This window comes from Python bivittatus, unplaced genomic scaffold (assembly GCF_059951505.1).
Source record: "Python bivittatus isolate LINGU-HERP-01145 unplaced genomic scaffold, Pbiv_v1 ctg000700_np1212, whole genome shotgun sequence".
Classification (NCBI taxonomy): Eukaryota; Metazoa; Chordata; class Lepidosauria; order Squamata; family Pythonidae; genus Python; species Python bivittatus.
In genome coordinates this window covers 76,082,536-76,096,852 of record NW_028277098.1, presented here as the reverse complement: position 1 = coordinate 76,096,852, position 14,317 = coordinate 76,082,536, and the positions used below count along the sequence as shown (strand labels likewise).

Genomic DNA, 14,317 nt, shown 5'->3' with positions numbered 1-14,317 from the left:
TTAACTGTTGCATCCATCACAATTAAAATCACATTAGCGCTTTATGGACATCCTATTATGCTATGGAATCTTCCATAGAAACCTCATATCATGAATAAAATGGAAGCAAAGAAAATAATTTCTCACTTTCATTACATAATGGAAATTTAGTCCAGAATGTCTCATTCTCCTTCCCTAACCCCATCTTCATTTTGGAAATAAGCATGATTGTTGACAGGTCCAGAAGGGATGCTGTCCTATCAACAATAATAAGTAGAAAGATTTGCTCAGTTTCAGCCAGGAATTACTACTGCCAATTAAGATATTTTAATGGAATTTGAGAAAGACCTTGAGAAATGGGGTGAAGAGATGCTGCCTAGGGACTGGTCAGATAAGAGAGGCTATAGCCTGCAGCTGCAAAATGGGTGGAGAAAGAGGCTCAGAAGGGACTCTCCCTAACTTCTCAGGTTGTAAAGGAGATGGTGGGAGATTTGTACTTTCAAACTTGCAAGATTCTGTTAATGTAGCCTTACAATAAGTAGAATTAGCTCATCTGGTTGTGTTTCCTGTCTGGTCTACCTGGGAAGGCTGATGTCTTGCAAACCTGAAAATACAAATCTTCAACCATCTCCTTTACAGCCTGAGAAGCTAGGGAGGTTCCTTTCTGAGCTTCTTTCTCCACCCATTATGCAGCTGCAGGCTATGCCCTCTCTTATCTGACCATTCCCTAGGCAGCACCTCTTTACCCCGTTTCTCAAGATCTTTATCACATACCATTACAGATATGGAATGTCTTTCACAAACTGATGCCAGATTCCAAACTTGGAGTCTTTTATATTTTGCCATAAACCAGAAACATCTAGAGGATGTCTGAAGAAACAAATATTCTAAGCATAGAAAGAATAATCTTGCTTCACCTTATCCCAATTTCTGTAAACAAAAGTGAGGGATGCCAGGAGTTGTAGTTTAGTACCATCTATAGAGCCTGTGTTATCCATATCTGAATTAGAGGATGCTTTCAAATAATGGTTTGTTCTATGTAAAGTAATACATGTGCCCTTTCTACTTGTAAGACACATATACCAGCACATAATCCATTGAAGATCTCCAGAGGCCCCTAGCCTCTTCCTCACCCTTTGTGTTGTTTCTGCCCATAGCAACTGTATGAACAGCAAAAGTAAAGAGGAACACCATCTACTTTGCTTTCCCATTGTAATGAAAATTGAACGTAGAAGGAGAAGTCAATAAATGGGCAATGATTGTAGGAGCCAGGAGATGGACTCACCAAGATACTACCTGCAAAAATATACTGAGAAGGAAGGACTTTTAGGATACCAAGGAAACCATGAGAGTTGTCTTTTCTCTTTCAGGAAATTAAATTCTGATTTTTGAAAATTCTGATAAGTAATTTATGCATGAGTTGAAACTGAGATTATCCAGCAGCTATAGGACTACCTGGAAAATATGTTCTTGGAGGACATTTTAGGTAAAAAAATCCCAATCAAATTGTATTTTGAGGTGTATGTTTAAAAAAAAAACAAACTTCCAAAAGCATGTATTTAAGTGTGCATTTTCACATTGGTTATAAAAATAGATTAGTGTGGGAGAAAGAAATAGTGTAGCTGAAGCTTATGGATGAACAAATTCATAAATGACAAGGACTAGATATGTTCCTCCTAAGCTTCCCTTCACACACAAAAGCATCTGCTATATAGCTTTTTCCTATTCTCCCTTCATAGCCTCTTAAATACTGCCAAATATTTCAAAAACATCATGGCAAACAGGACCAGGATGATCAGCCAACTGGGACAGATTAGATATCTGCAGCCTATCCACTGAAAGTACTGGATAAACTTTGGTAGTGACATTAGGTCTATTAACTCTGGCTGAGTATTAATAGCTGGCAGCTGCACAACAGAATGAAGGCACGAGTGCCTTGCATTGAAAGAAGTAATTCATTTACTCTGCAGTTTGTATTAGTTCCAGTCAAGAAACTTGAGGTGAGCTGCAAAGAGATTTCTGCTGACTATAAAAATAGGTATGTGTTTTTCAATCCAATTAGTTCTCTGGGGAGCAAACTCAATTTCCCCATGGAATCCAGAGAGCTTTCAACAATTTGCCTTGTATAATTTAATAGGGAGGGGGAAGGGAAAAGTGGGGGGCAAAGATTCAACACACACACACACAAAAGGAAATTGCACTGGTATGCTCAGATTTTTATTTTTTTGAATGTATCCAAGCAAAATAGTAAGATAGTAAAGCCTGCAGTAGAATTGCATTCCTCAATCACATAGGCTGCATTCTGAGAATCTAAGGCACTACAAGCTGGAGACATGTGTTAATGCCTTGGGATTTATGGGACTAATTCCTCTTTAGAGAATGTCCCACTGAATTCCTAATCAAACTACCTACGTAGGTCATTTGGCTGAACTTGAAAAACTAAGCAGGTTAGTATTTGGATGGGAGGCCCCAATGAAATATCAGGGCTATAAATTAGATTGGGAAATAAAAGAAAAACAATCCCAGAAGAAAACAATGTCAAACCATTTCTGTGATATTTCCAAGAAAACTACATAGATGTATTCATAAAATTATCAGGAGTTTTCAGCTTGAAAGACACTTTTCATATACCTCTAGTCCACAGTGACAAAGAAATTGAAGGATCTATAGAGTCAAGCTGAACATCTAACTCTGTAGTTCATGTCTTCAGAACTACAGATCTTAGATTTCCTTGGGGAAAAAAGGAAAGACTGGTAAAAGAGTTTAACTCTGTATGGGAGATAACAACCAGATTTGCAAGATGAAATGGACAACATTTGTTGGGCTATACTGCTATGATATAGCCACATATGAAGGTTGAGGAGCAGATGAATGGCTTCAGGGCTATTGGATTGCAGAGCAGACCAGCTAAGAAGGAACATTTGTTTGTTTTAACTGGATTCATACTCTACCTTTCAGCCAACAAATGATGCTCAGAGCAGCTTTGGAATGAATACTGATTGCAGTTGCTATCACACTCCAAACATCTTCTCCTTTCACAGTTTGTACCTTTGTCAGTAGAAAATAATTATTTTTTTCAATGAAGGCACCAAAATCCAGTATTCCTACTCTTTTCCTATTAGAAGAGTCCCAATTTCTCCAAACTCCACAAGTGGAGAGAGTACGAATAAGGAACTGCTTCCAATCAGAAGAGAAATAAATTCATCTCAGAAAAGGATTTTTCAACTCACTGAAGTGCACACGCAGTGGGTAAATCCTATAGAGAGCCACCATAAATGCAAAAAACTACCTGCTAATTTTTTTTTTATGAGCGAGCCACAAAGAGAAAAGGGGTGGCTCATACCTGTCCCAAATTTAACACTGGAGGTAAGTGGTTTCACTCTATTTATCTCTGGGCTTAATTGTCAATTTCTTGTGAAGTTTCATTTTTAAATAACCAGGCCCGGTCTAGTAAGCAGGTGGACGTTTTATTCATTCGCTAAATCTCTTCAGAGTCTTTGGTTCCATGCTCCTTGCCACCCTCGCCCCTCTAATTCTAGAATCATAGGCAGGGGGCTGACATGAGAAGGCTGACATTTCTGGTTGAGCAATTTGCTGTGAAATTTTCAGTGGAGTCAGTTTGGCCCATGTAGTACTGTGACATTAATTGTTGTTAAATATTCTTATCTGTTACATACAGTTCTGTTTCAATAAAGGTCAGTGGCTGTGTCCATGACAAGTCTTGTTGTCGCTGTGCAGTAGAACTAATCAGTCACTCCATGGTTTGTTTGGAGTCCTTCTTTTCCCCCTCATTAATTTCAGCTCGGCAGCTAGATTTTAAAAATGCAAAACATCTCAGCTGCTCAGATGGGTATTAGGATATGAAATTATTAGCTCAGCCAGCATTGGAAAGATGGTTAATATCGCCTGTGTGACTTGAGCTATAACACCTCATTAAGGGGCCATGTGGCTGCCCACGGGGAAAAAAAAATTATATATTTCTTTAATTAAAAAGTTGGGGCTGTTGGTGGGGATGAAAGCTAAGATCTGTCAGTGGAGTTTGCACAAGGTAGCTTCTTCTCTCATGCCTCCTGGTAATGGGGAAACATTAAGTGTGATTATATTAACTTGTCGTAAAACTTCTGTTTTTTTTTTAAAAAATCAAATAATAATGCAAAATGCTCTTAAAGAACAACAGCAAAGAAGGCGTTATAGCCACTGCATAGCGGCAATGCAAACCATGGATGCTGCCTTCTTGGCAATAATAATAAAGGAGGCCTCCAGAGATACAGCTTCTTCTTTCCTATTGTAGTAAGTTTGTGAAAACAATTAGCTGCCAGTGCAGATTTTATAATAGTGGTGTGATGTGAGAGTATACTAGATGCTCCTCAGAAATAACTCTTCTCAAGAATAACTCCTCAGCTATGAACCTTAGCTTTTAGGAGAAACAATCCCTTCTATAATGATTTGAACTGTAATCTCCTTGTCAGCTTCCTGCTGACTTTTGTCTTGTCTGGATTTAATTTCATTATGTTCACCCTCATCCAGCCCATTGTTGGATCCAGGCAATGTTCATGGATATTGACAACTTCATTACTTGGAATTAAGTAGCAAAGAGCAACAGATCCTCATGGCATCTCATTCCAAAATTCCAGAGAACAATTCCCAGCAGTAGAGAATAGTATAACACCCTTTGAGACATTAAAGACCAAACAGGGACCCACCAGCTTACACATCTAATTCAGCTTTTGAGGGGTCCCAATTTAGCCAGCTGTGTTTCTCTCTCATTCATGTCCTCTTCCCATGCCCCCTATCTCTGTCATCTTCATTTGTGTGCTATACAGAGAGAAAGAGAATCACCTTATCAACACGCAACATGGAAAGTCAGTTGTCCGTGAAAGAAATTATGGATCTTTTCTAATATGGATCATTGTGTTTCTTTCATACTGTGGAAGGAAAACAAGAGAGCTTACAGACTTCCCACTTAGTTTTGGTTCTGGCCATGCTACCTAGCCTCACCTGCATTTTGGAGTGTGGGATCCAATATCAAAGTTGCATACACCAGGGCTTGGGATTCTGCCTTTGTTTTCATTTAGTCTTCCTTCATTAGATTGAAACCTAGCCCACCTATTTTTCCTGCAGTGGTCAGATTGGAATCTTCCTAGAGTTAGATGTACAAGAACAGAATCACTACTTCCAGAAGGAATAGTCAAACGTTTAGGAGTTAAGCACATTTTTTGAGTTGGTACAGGGCTATGTGGTAATATTTAAAAAATACGTGTTTAGTTTATTAAGCATGAAATCATTATTTTATTTTATTATTACTATTTGATTATTTGACTTGATTGTGTAATGTTAATGCCCCTATAATAGTGTCTAAGCTGTGTCCTATAAATATTTGCTGCAATAAAATGACCCTGAATTCAAGGGTTCAGTGTACTTTTCTATTTTAAAACCCAGGACTTGCATTATACGCTTGTATTAAGCTGATGTGTGTTGGCATAAGATTGTCTGACTGCATCCTCCTCTGGGATTGCTTCCCAAAGGTCACATCTCAGGCATGCTCATTGTTTTGCCTCCAGCAGCTCAGCAACACATTTATATTTATGTATCTGAAAGTAGATACATGTTTATTTCAGACACACATTTATCCGTTATTGGTATATCTTTTTTTAAAAATGCATGGCATTAATAGACTACACAACAAGCAGAAGTTTGAAAAGAGCTATGATCCAGCCCAAGAAAACGCCATGCATGTGGTGCTGCAATTTGAGAAATGCAAACCGAAAAGCCACTTGAGCACATTGAACAAGTTATATGGCTCTTTAAAATGTGGGTATATCATCTATAAATAGGAAGTATCATGCTGGGTTAGGCAAATGGTCTGTCCAGCTCAGCGTTCAGTTTATTACAGAACTGTGTACATTTCTCTTCTGAGAATCATGATATAGGATATTGGATGGACATTTGACACAAGTACTTAAGGCCCAACAGGATCTTGATGTTATTTTTTTATGTTAGTGCTCTGGATTTTATTTCAGCATCTGATGTTGGACATTGACGGAGCTGATGCTTTTGAAAATTAAGTAATTTTCTGTATTTGGCAACATATTCAGTTTTGTTTTAGTAAATCTCTGGGGGAGATGGGCAGCGTATAAATTTAATAATAAATAAATAAAAATGTTGCATTTGTATTGTACTATTGTTTTAATCAAGAAGGAAACAGTTCAAATAGATTATGATGATGGTGATATGAAGTTTGGACATTTAAGGAATATAAAAATATCTAATTTTTTAAAGCAAAAAACCCCTATGGATTATAAAGTTATTGTTTTAATTACTGTATTTCTCACAAAGGTCTATGCATTTGCATAGATGTTTGTGACCCTTCCTTTTTTAAAAATCATTCCTACAGAAAGCAATGGAGATAGTTCTTTTAGGCTGAAGCTGTGACTGTGTATGAGGTTCTGGTGCTTTGGATTCCCTGGATCAAGATCTTCAATGAGTTAGCTTCTGGAGTACTAATTCTGTCATGTGAAGTAAGAAAAAATGAGATTTCTCCATTGTCTGTCTTCAGATTTTGAAGACTGGTCTGAGATTGGAGTGTAGATGGTAAGGCCATCATACATTCTTCACTAATAATGTTGAACCTGGACTTGGAACATCCAAAGCTAAGTCCATTCTCAGTCATGGAAGCTCCTTAGGTGACTTTGGGCCAGTCTTTATTTCTCATCCTCTTACCTTACAGAATTGTTATGGGGAAAAATTGGGGAAGAGAGGAATATGGATGCTAAGGTATTGGTCTTGGAGGATATAAACCTAATGAATTTAAAAAAAATACAGTAACTGAATCTTACATCAAAAGCCCACAGGAGAGAGTCACGGGCACTTTACATTCCATTTTCCTGTACAGCTTAGCACCAAACCCAAATTTGTCACTGTGTATATACCTGATGGAGATCCCAGCACTTCCTAGCTCTCTGATGAATTGATTTTCATGAAAGATGCATTTTCTGTAATCTGGTTGTCACGTTCATATTTTTAGATGATTAGGCTTACATTTTAAAATGCCAAATGAATACCTCAAAGAATTAATGACTTTGATTTTAAGAAATGAAAACAGAATGAGGCTCGCAGAAGGAGACTTTTACATTCTTTCTGACTGAATCCAGTTGCTTGATCTCAAAAAGCTTCTTCAAATTCCAAGGGCTGCAAAGAAAAGGGGGGGGGGGAACATCCAAACATTGATATAAGGACTTTGGGAGGGGGGAGCTTTGATTACACACAATGTCATTGGACAGAAGCTGGAGTGCATATAAGCTGGACTGATTCCTTCATCAGAACAATGCCACAGCCAGTCTGCAAAGTGTTGCTGGGGCCAAGGTTGCATCTGAATACCTCTGCACTTAGGAGCAGGATACTGGTCTAACATTTGGCTAAATCTGAGACAGGTGGACAGGGAGACAAAAACACAGCAAAGAGCACCAGACACACAAGGAGAAGTACAACTTGAATAAAAAGATGCATTTCTTTAGCCAAAGATGTTCCAGGAAGTGTGAGTAAAAAGTTATCACACATGCTGTGCTCATGACTGACAGACTCTCACCAGCTGCACACAACAGGGATCAGATTTCCCCTTTCAAAGCAAGAGGACTTCCTCCTTGCCTTGACTCACCCAAACCCAATGACTTTTAATTATTTTTAGCCCCAGGATAAAATGGAAGAATATCCATGAAAATGAGAAGTGACAGTGGGTGAAAATCAATTATTCTGGATGATTTACCTTACCAAGAGTACTGGTCTGGAGCATCCTGAAATAGTCTGGTTACTTAGCAATGGCTCTTTTGACCTGACTGATATGTTCCCTTTTTAAATGTTACAGTGTTAAAATAATATAACAGAAGATTCAGCAACTTGGAGCCTCCAGATATTTCAAATTGCACCCCCATAATCCTTTACCATAGGCAATGTTGGCTGATGATGATGGGATATGAAGTCCATAACATCTAGAAGGCACCTACAATTATGTAGTATGACATTTTCTAGATGAAAAGAGACTGCTACTCTAAGATCACTCTGTGGGCTCACCCACATAACCACTTTAATCTGGTTTCCTCTTGACCTTCAGTTGGGAGGAAAGTGTATTGACATAAACTGAGTTGCCGCCACTGCCTACCTTTACCATGCCTCAGCCATAAGTCCATGTAGCATTGCTGCCCTCACAAAATGTAATGCAGCATAGTTTCAGGGCAATGATCAACAGGATTCTCTGCCATCCTTTCTTCACTCACACAGCAAAAGAAACAATGACCAATCACTCTTGTGAACTTGTGATGGGGTGGGATTGGGAGCCTCCACCATCTTTCCAAGGTGCAGAAATCATGGAAACTTTCTAAAAAAGTTGAAGACATGGGAATATGGTTCTTTAAGTCTCCTGGAAGATATGTAAGTGACAGATTGGTAGCTCTTTCTATTGCAAATCTTTCACTTCAGTTAGTTAGTTATTGAGGGACAGGGGATTCAAACTCATTAAATATTTTTTTAAACAAAGCACCAGCAGCTTTTCAGAGGCCAAATTCCTCCCAGAGGCTAGGCATTTTCCTTTTTGTTGAAAGTGAGTTTAGATTGCCAGGTAGCTCACCCTGAATAAGATATAAATCTACACATTGTAGGAGAACATGATGGTGGATCAAGCAGTTCAGTTGCTGGAAAGACACTGGTCCATACCTTTGTACAATGTCCTGATTGCCTTGTACTCTTCTTCATCCCTTCCTTTGCCTTATCTGGCCGGCTCCCCCTCCTAACAACAGCCTTTCACCTGCCTGAGCTCAAATATTGAAAGCATGCATTTTTGGGGGGGGGGAGCGGGTAATGAGGGCATTCCATTTATGCTGAGCTAGACTCCTGACTTACAACCCATCCCTGAAAGAAATGGATTGTTCCCTACCATTCTACTGCAAGTTTGTTGTTTGAGAGTGGCACCCTTGCTGTAATTTGCTTTTTGAAAACTTTCAGATTCTAATTCTCCTTCCAAATAAGCATTTATTTCTTCAATTTTTTTTTTAAAAAACAAGATACTGCAGTGAAAAAGGGTCTGTGAATTTTAAATTGGACTGTTATACTTCTTAAACATGATTGGTTTTACCATGACAAGAGTGTGAGGCCCCAGGACCATGTCCTTAACATAGTTTATTTGAATCAAGCACATTAATTAAGCAGAATCACTCCTGCAAGCAACAGATACAGTGGGGCAAAAAAGTATTTAGTCAGCCACCAATTGTGCAAGTTCTCCCACTTAAAAAGATGAGAGAGGCCTGTAATTTTCATCATAGGTATACCTCAACTATGAGAGACAAAATGGGGAAAAAAATCGAGAAAAACACATTGTCTGATTTTTAAAGAATTTATTTGCAAATCATGGTGGAAAATAAGGATTTGGTCAATATCAAAAGTTCATCTCAACACTTTGTTATATATCCTTTGTTGGCAATGACAGAGGTCAAACGTTTTCTGTAAGTCTTCACAAGGGTTTCACACACTGTTGCTGGTATTTTGGCCCATTCCTCCATGCAGATCTCCTCTAGAGCAGTGATGTTTTGGGGCTGTCGCTGGGCAACATGGACTTTCAACTCCCTCCAAAGGTTTTCCATGGGGTTGAGATCTGGAGACTGGCTAGGCCACTCCAGGACCTTGAAATGCTTCTTACGAAGCCACTCCTTCATTGCCCGGGTGGTGTGTTTGGGATCATTGTCATGCTGAAAGACCCAGCCACGTTTCATCTTCAATGCCCTTGCTGATGGAAGGAGGTGTTCACTCAAAATCTCACGATACATGGCCCCATTCATTCTTTCCTTTACACAGATCAGTCGTCCTGGTCCCTTTGCAGAAAAACAGCCCCAAAGCATGATGTTTCCACCCCCATGCTTCACAGTAGGTATGGTGTTCTTTGGATGCAACTCAGCATTCTCTCTCCTCCAAACACGACGAGTTGAGACCAAAACGTTCTACTTTGGTTTCATCTGACCATATGACATTCTCCCAATCCTCTTCTGGATCATCCAAATGCTCTCTAGCAAACTTCAGACAGGCCCGGACATGTACTGGCTTAAGCAGGGGGACACATCTGGCACTGCAGGATTTGAGTCCCCGGTGGCATAGTGTGTTACTGATGGTACCCTTTGTTACTTTGGTCCCAGCTCTCTGCAGGTCATTCACTAGGTCCCCCCGTGTGGTTCTGGGATTTTTGCTCACCGTTCTTGTGATCATTTTGACCCCACGGGGTGAGATATTGCGTGGAGCCCCAGATCAAGGGAGATTATCAGTGGTCTTGTATGTCTTCCATTTTCTAATTATTGCTCCCACAGTTGATTTCTTCACACCAAGCTGCTTGCCTATTGCAGATTCAGTCTTCCCAGCCTGGTGCAGGTCTACAATTTTGTTTCTGGCGTCCTTCGACAGCTCTTTGGTCTTGGCCATAGTGGAGTTTGGAGTGTGACTGTTTGAGGTTGTGGACAGGTGTCTTTTATACTGATAACAAGGTCAAACAGGTGCCATTACTACAGGTAACAAGTGGAGGACAGAGGAGCCTCTTAAAGAAGTAGTTACAGGTCTGTGAGAGCCAGACATCTTGCTTGTTTGTAGGTGACCAAATACTTATTTTCCACCATGATTTGCAAATAAATTTTTTAAAAATCAGACAATGTGATTTTCTGGATTTTATTTCTCATTTTGTCTCTCATAGTTGAGGTATACCTATGATGAAAATTACAGGCCTCTCTCATCTTTTTAAGTGGAAGAACTTGCACAATTGGTGGCTGACTAAATACTTTTTTGCCCCACTGTATTTACATGCCTGCACATGCAGTGATGCTGCAAGAACTGGACTATAAGGCATATGGCCAAGATTCCTACAACCCAAAGTGCCCCCCAAATCACTATTACACGGCCATTTGTTAATTTAATTCAGCAGAGGTCCTATCCTCCACGATCTTCTCAAACCTCCAGCAATATCTTACCTTCTTTTATAACTCTTGAGATCTGAACTTATTGTTTGCATACTAAGGAATATACAGGCAGCATGGGACATTTTAATTAAAATATGCAAACAAAACCAGAAAAAAATGGTAGCATATAGTTTCAGAAATCGGAGAGTTGTTGGGAATCAGGCGGTATACACATTTAAATAATAATAAAAATTCTTGAGATTCTTAGTTTCCAACCAAAATGTCATACAAGCTTTTCAAATTGTTGAGTATAAGTAGACCACCAGAAAATCATAGGGACTGACTAGATTGGAAAGTCAAAAGAAAAAAAATCTTAATAGCTATCCACTTACAAATTGTTCCCAAGAAAACTAGATCAGCATGACTATGTAGTTGTTAATGAGATGAGCTAAACCTGAGGCTGACTTTATCTTTAAGGATCATAAGACTGAAAGAACAGCCCTGCTGGACCACAGATGTATTTGTTCCAGCATTCTGTTTCTACAATGGTCACTCAAATGCCCCTGTAAGAAGCCCACAGACTGTAGCTCTCTCCTGCTGCTACTTACTAGGAACTGGTATCTACACACATCTCCCTATATAGCTCTCCTTTTCTTCCATGGGCTGTCCTTTCACTTTTGCTTCTTTCCCCAATCCAAAATACATGTTGCTCCACCAACCATCTGAGGCCCAAACCACAAGTTCTGCTCTAATCTGAACAAACTAGGGAAATGAATGGTGCAGTTTTGATTGCCTAATCTCATTTCTACTAATTTCAGAATGTTTTTGTTTTAACAGAGTTGAACTACAAACTTTTGTCAGTTGCTGATGAGAAAGTGCCATAACACAGCAATTTGAAAGTGGCCTAATGAGTCTGAATGAAATCCATTTGCAGGTTTTCAGAATGATACACACTGCATGTCTTGGATGACATAGGATTAGCATGAAGGCCAGCTATGTTTTAATAGGTAAACCCTTCAAAGCCGATATGTAGGATAATAGTTATTCTGTCTTCATCACTCCTGATGTCTATATTGTAGATGTTCTTGCCTTACTGTTTTTCTTGCTGTGTTTGGTTCTTCACAGATACTTTAAATAAACTAGGATTACCAGTCCCAGGCAGTATCCACCTTGCAAGCCCAGCATGAATTCTGGGGTAATTTTGGCATAGGCACTGTAATGCTTGTTACTACAACCTCTTGTCGTCATCAGGTGTGTATAGTTAGATATGCATACATACATCCACACACATTCTACTAATAACTAATTGATAACTAATGATATTGATTTCCAAGTAATTGATGTAGGTATTCAAAGGGATTGTTTTTTTCTTAGACCATTAAATCTTTAACTGCCTATCTGCACCACTGAAAAAAAGCCTATTGCAATGAATATCACTAAATCTGGCGGTGGATAAGGGGGAAGTATTTGAATACTGTAGCTAGCTGTCTTCAGAAAGCCCTGTTTCTGAAGTGCAGCCAACTAACCCAGTTAGGATTGTTTAACTGTTTGCAGGTCCTGGTAACTATTTCTAGGGGCACAGTAGTCCCAGTGAAATGACAGCATAGCCCCTTCTCTGTTGCTTAGGAGTGCAAAGCACCAGCCTGCTTGGTTTTTTTGCCTGAAGAAACTACCTCGAAATGGGAAAAAATGGAGTAGATTAAATGGAGAAAAGGAGATAGATTACAGCTTATCATAACCACAAGCTTCAGAGCTATAACATTTGATCATCCGGGGATCAGTTCACTTAATAAACAGAATTGTATCCCTATCTTTTTGGGCTGCTAGGAGTGTATATAGACTCATCCAGACATTCCAAGCCATATACAACTTGCTACAGCAGAGAGCAAACCCATCTGAGGAGTTTTCTGCCTTTGTCCTGGATCCTTTCCAAATAATTCAGAAGCCGTCAGGTTTTCTTTAGCTCTATACTTAGGCTTTCCTGAGCCAATGCCAACAGTGTGATATTCCATACCCAGATAATGGGTGGTGCTGAAAGGAATATTCACTCTACCCTTTTTAAGAAACGATACTAGGACACAGATGCATCCTAGGGCTGATTCTAAGTGTATACTGACTGTCCTCAAAAATTTAAATTTTCTTATTTAAAACACCCCTCCCCATAAAATGAAATTAACAGTTATTTTGTTAAGTGTTAGTTGAGCACTCTTTTGATAATAGAAGGGGTTAAGCATTCATATACATTATTTGAAAAGTTTCCAGATAAGAAAAGTGAGCTGAGACTCAAAATCACCTACTTGTCTCACATGTGTCTGGACAGCATATTTCTCCTTTTGACTTTGCTAAAACAATGTGGCTGATGTGCAGAGGCCCTAGTTTTTCTGTCATGGTGGTGCACCTTAACTGAACTTTACAATTCTTCTTGGAGCCTGACTGTTAAAAATCAGATTAAACAAGGTTTATACAGTATATTTGTACTATGGAAAGACAAGTGCTACAAGTATTTCTCTATTATGTTTTCCCCCTGCTTCTGATTGACAGTAATTGCTAAAAGCAAAGTCATGTAACTTACAGCAGTAGAATGAGGTGATTGTGGAAGAGAGGAAAACACAGGCACCACTCCTTTCAGGCACTGCAGTCGTTCCCACTGAGGCAGCCCTCAGGCTGGTTTGAAGGGGGCCTAGGTCAAATTTCAAAACCTCTGTGCAAAAGATCCAATATGTTTAGATCTAGTAAGGGCTATTTGTTCCTCCCCTGCAGCCTGCTGTTTGGGAGTGAGTATCAGAAAGAGAAAAGGAATGTATGTAAGAGCTACTCGTGCCAGGGGCAGAGGCAAACACCCTGATACCAACTAGTCTGTTACCATAACAAGGAACAGATGGAAACCATCCCTCTCAATCCAAAGACAGAATTCTTTCACCTATCACACAAGGAGAAAACGTTTCAAGAATATGAACCTTGATCTCATAAAGAAAGTTAATATGTGATACATAGCAGTCAGTGGAATTATTTCCTAATGGCTTCGTTGGCTTTTGCAATAAACTTACTAGAGATCTGAAGGGGTCTGGTAGTACCTTTTCCAACTAACATTTTATTAAAAGGCATAAGCTTATGTCTTTTAATAAAGTTTGTTTGTTGGGAAAGATGCTAACAGAGTCATTCTGAATTTTGCAATCATAGACTAGCACAGCTCTACCCCTATGTCTTATTAGAGATGTATGTCCTTTAAATATGGAAAATCCTTTTCCTCCTGATTTCCCGGGACAGAATTGCACCAATTGCATCATTTCCCCCCCTACCCTTATATCACTATAAATAGGGCTTGCATTTAACACTTAGCAGGCACTGTAATTCTTTCATAAACAGCTTCATTACATTTTGTAATAAACATATCTCAAGATCCTTGCCTGTCCCAC

The 14,317-nt window shown here is 39.2% G+C and overlaps 2 protein-coding genes across 12 annotated transcripts in view; both read right to left on the bottom strand.

The window, feature by feature from the left end:
- The window catches only part of LOC148214258 (uncharacterized), a 28,673-nt gene extending 14,960 nt beyond the window's left edge, over positions 1-13,713 (bottom strand). The window contains exon 1 of the mRNA XM_088154028.1: positions 13,474-13,713. The gene's annotated coding sequence lies outside the window, so the exon portion shown is untranslated. The remainder of the gene's footprint in view (positions 1-13,473) is intronic.
- RALY (RALY heterogeneous nuclear ribonucleoprotein) overlaps positions 1-14,317 on the bottom strand; it is a 248,357-nt gene that overhangs the window by 166,451 nt on the left and 67,589 nt on the right. The window lies entirely within an intron of this gene.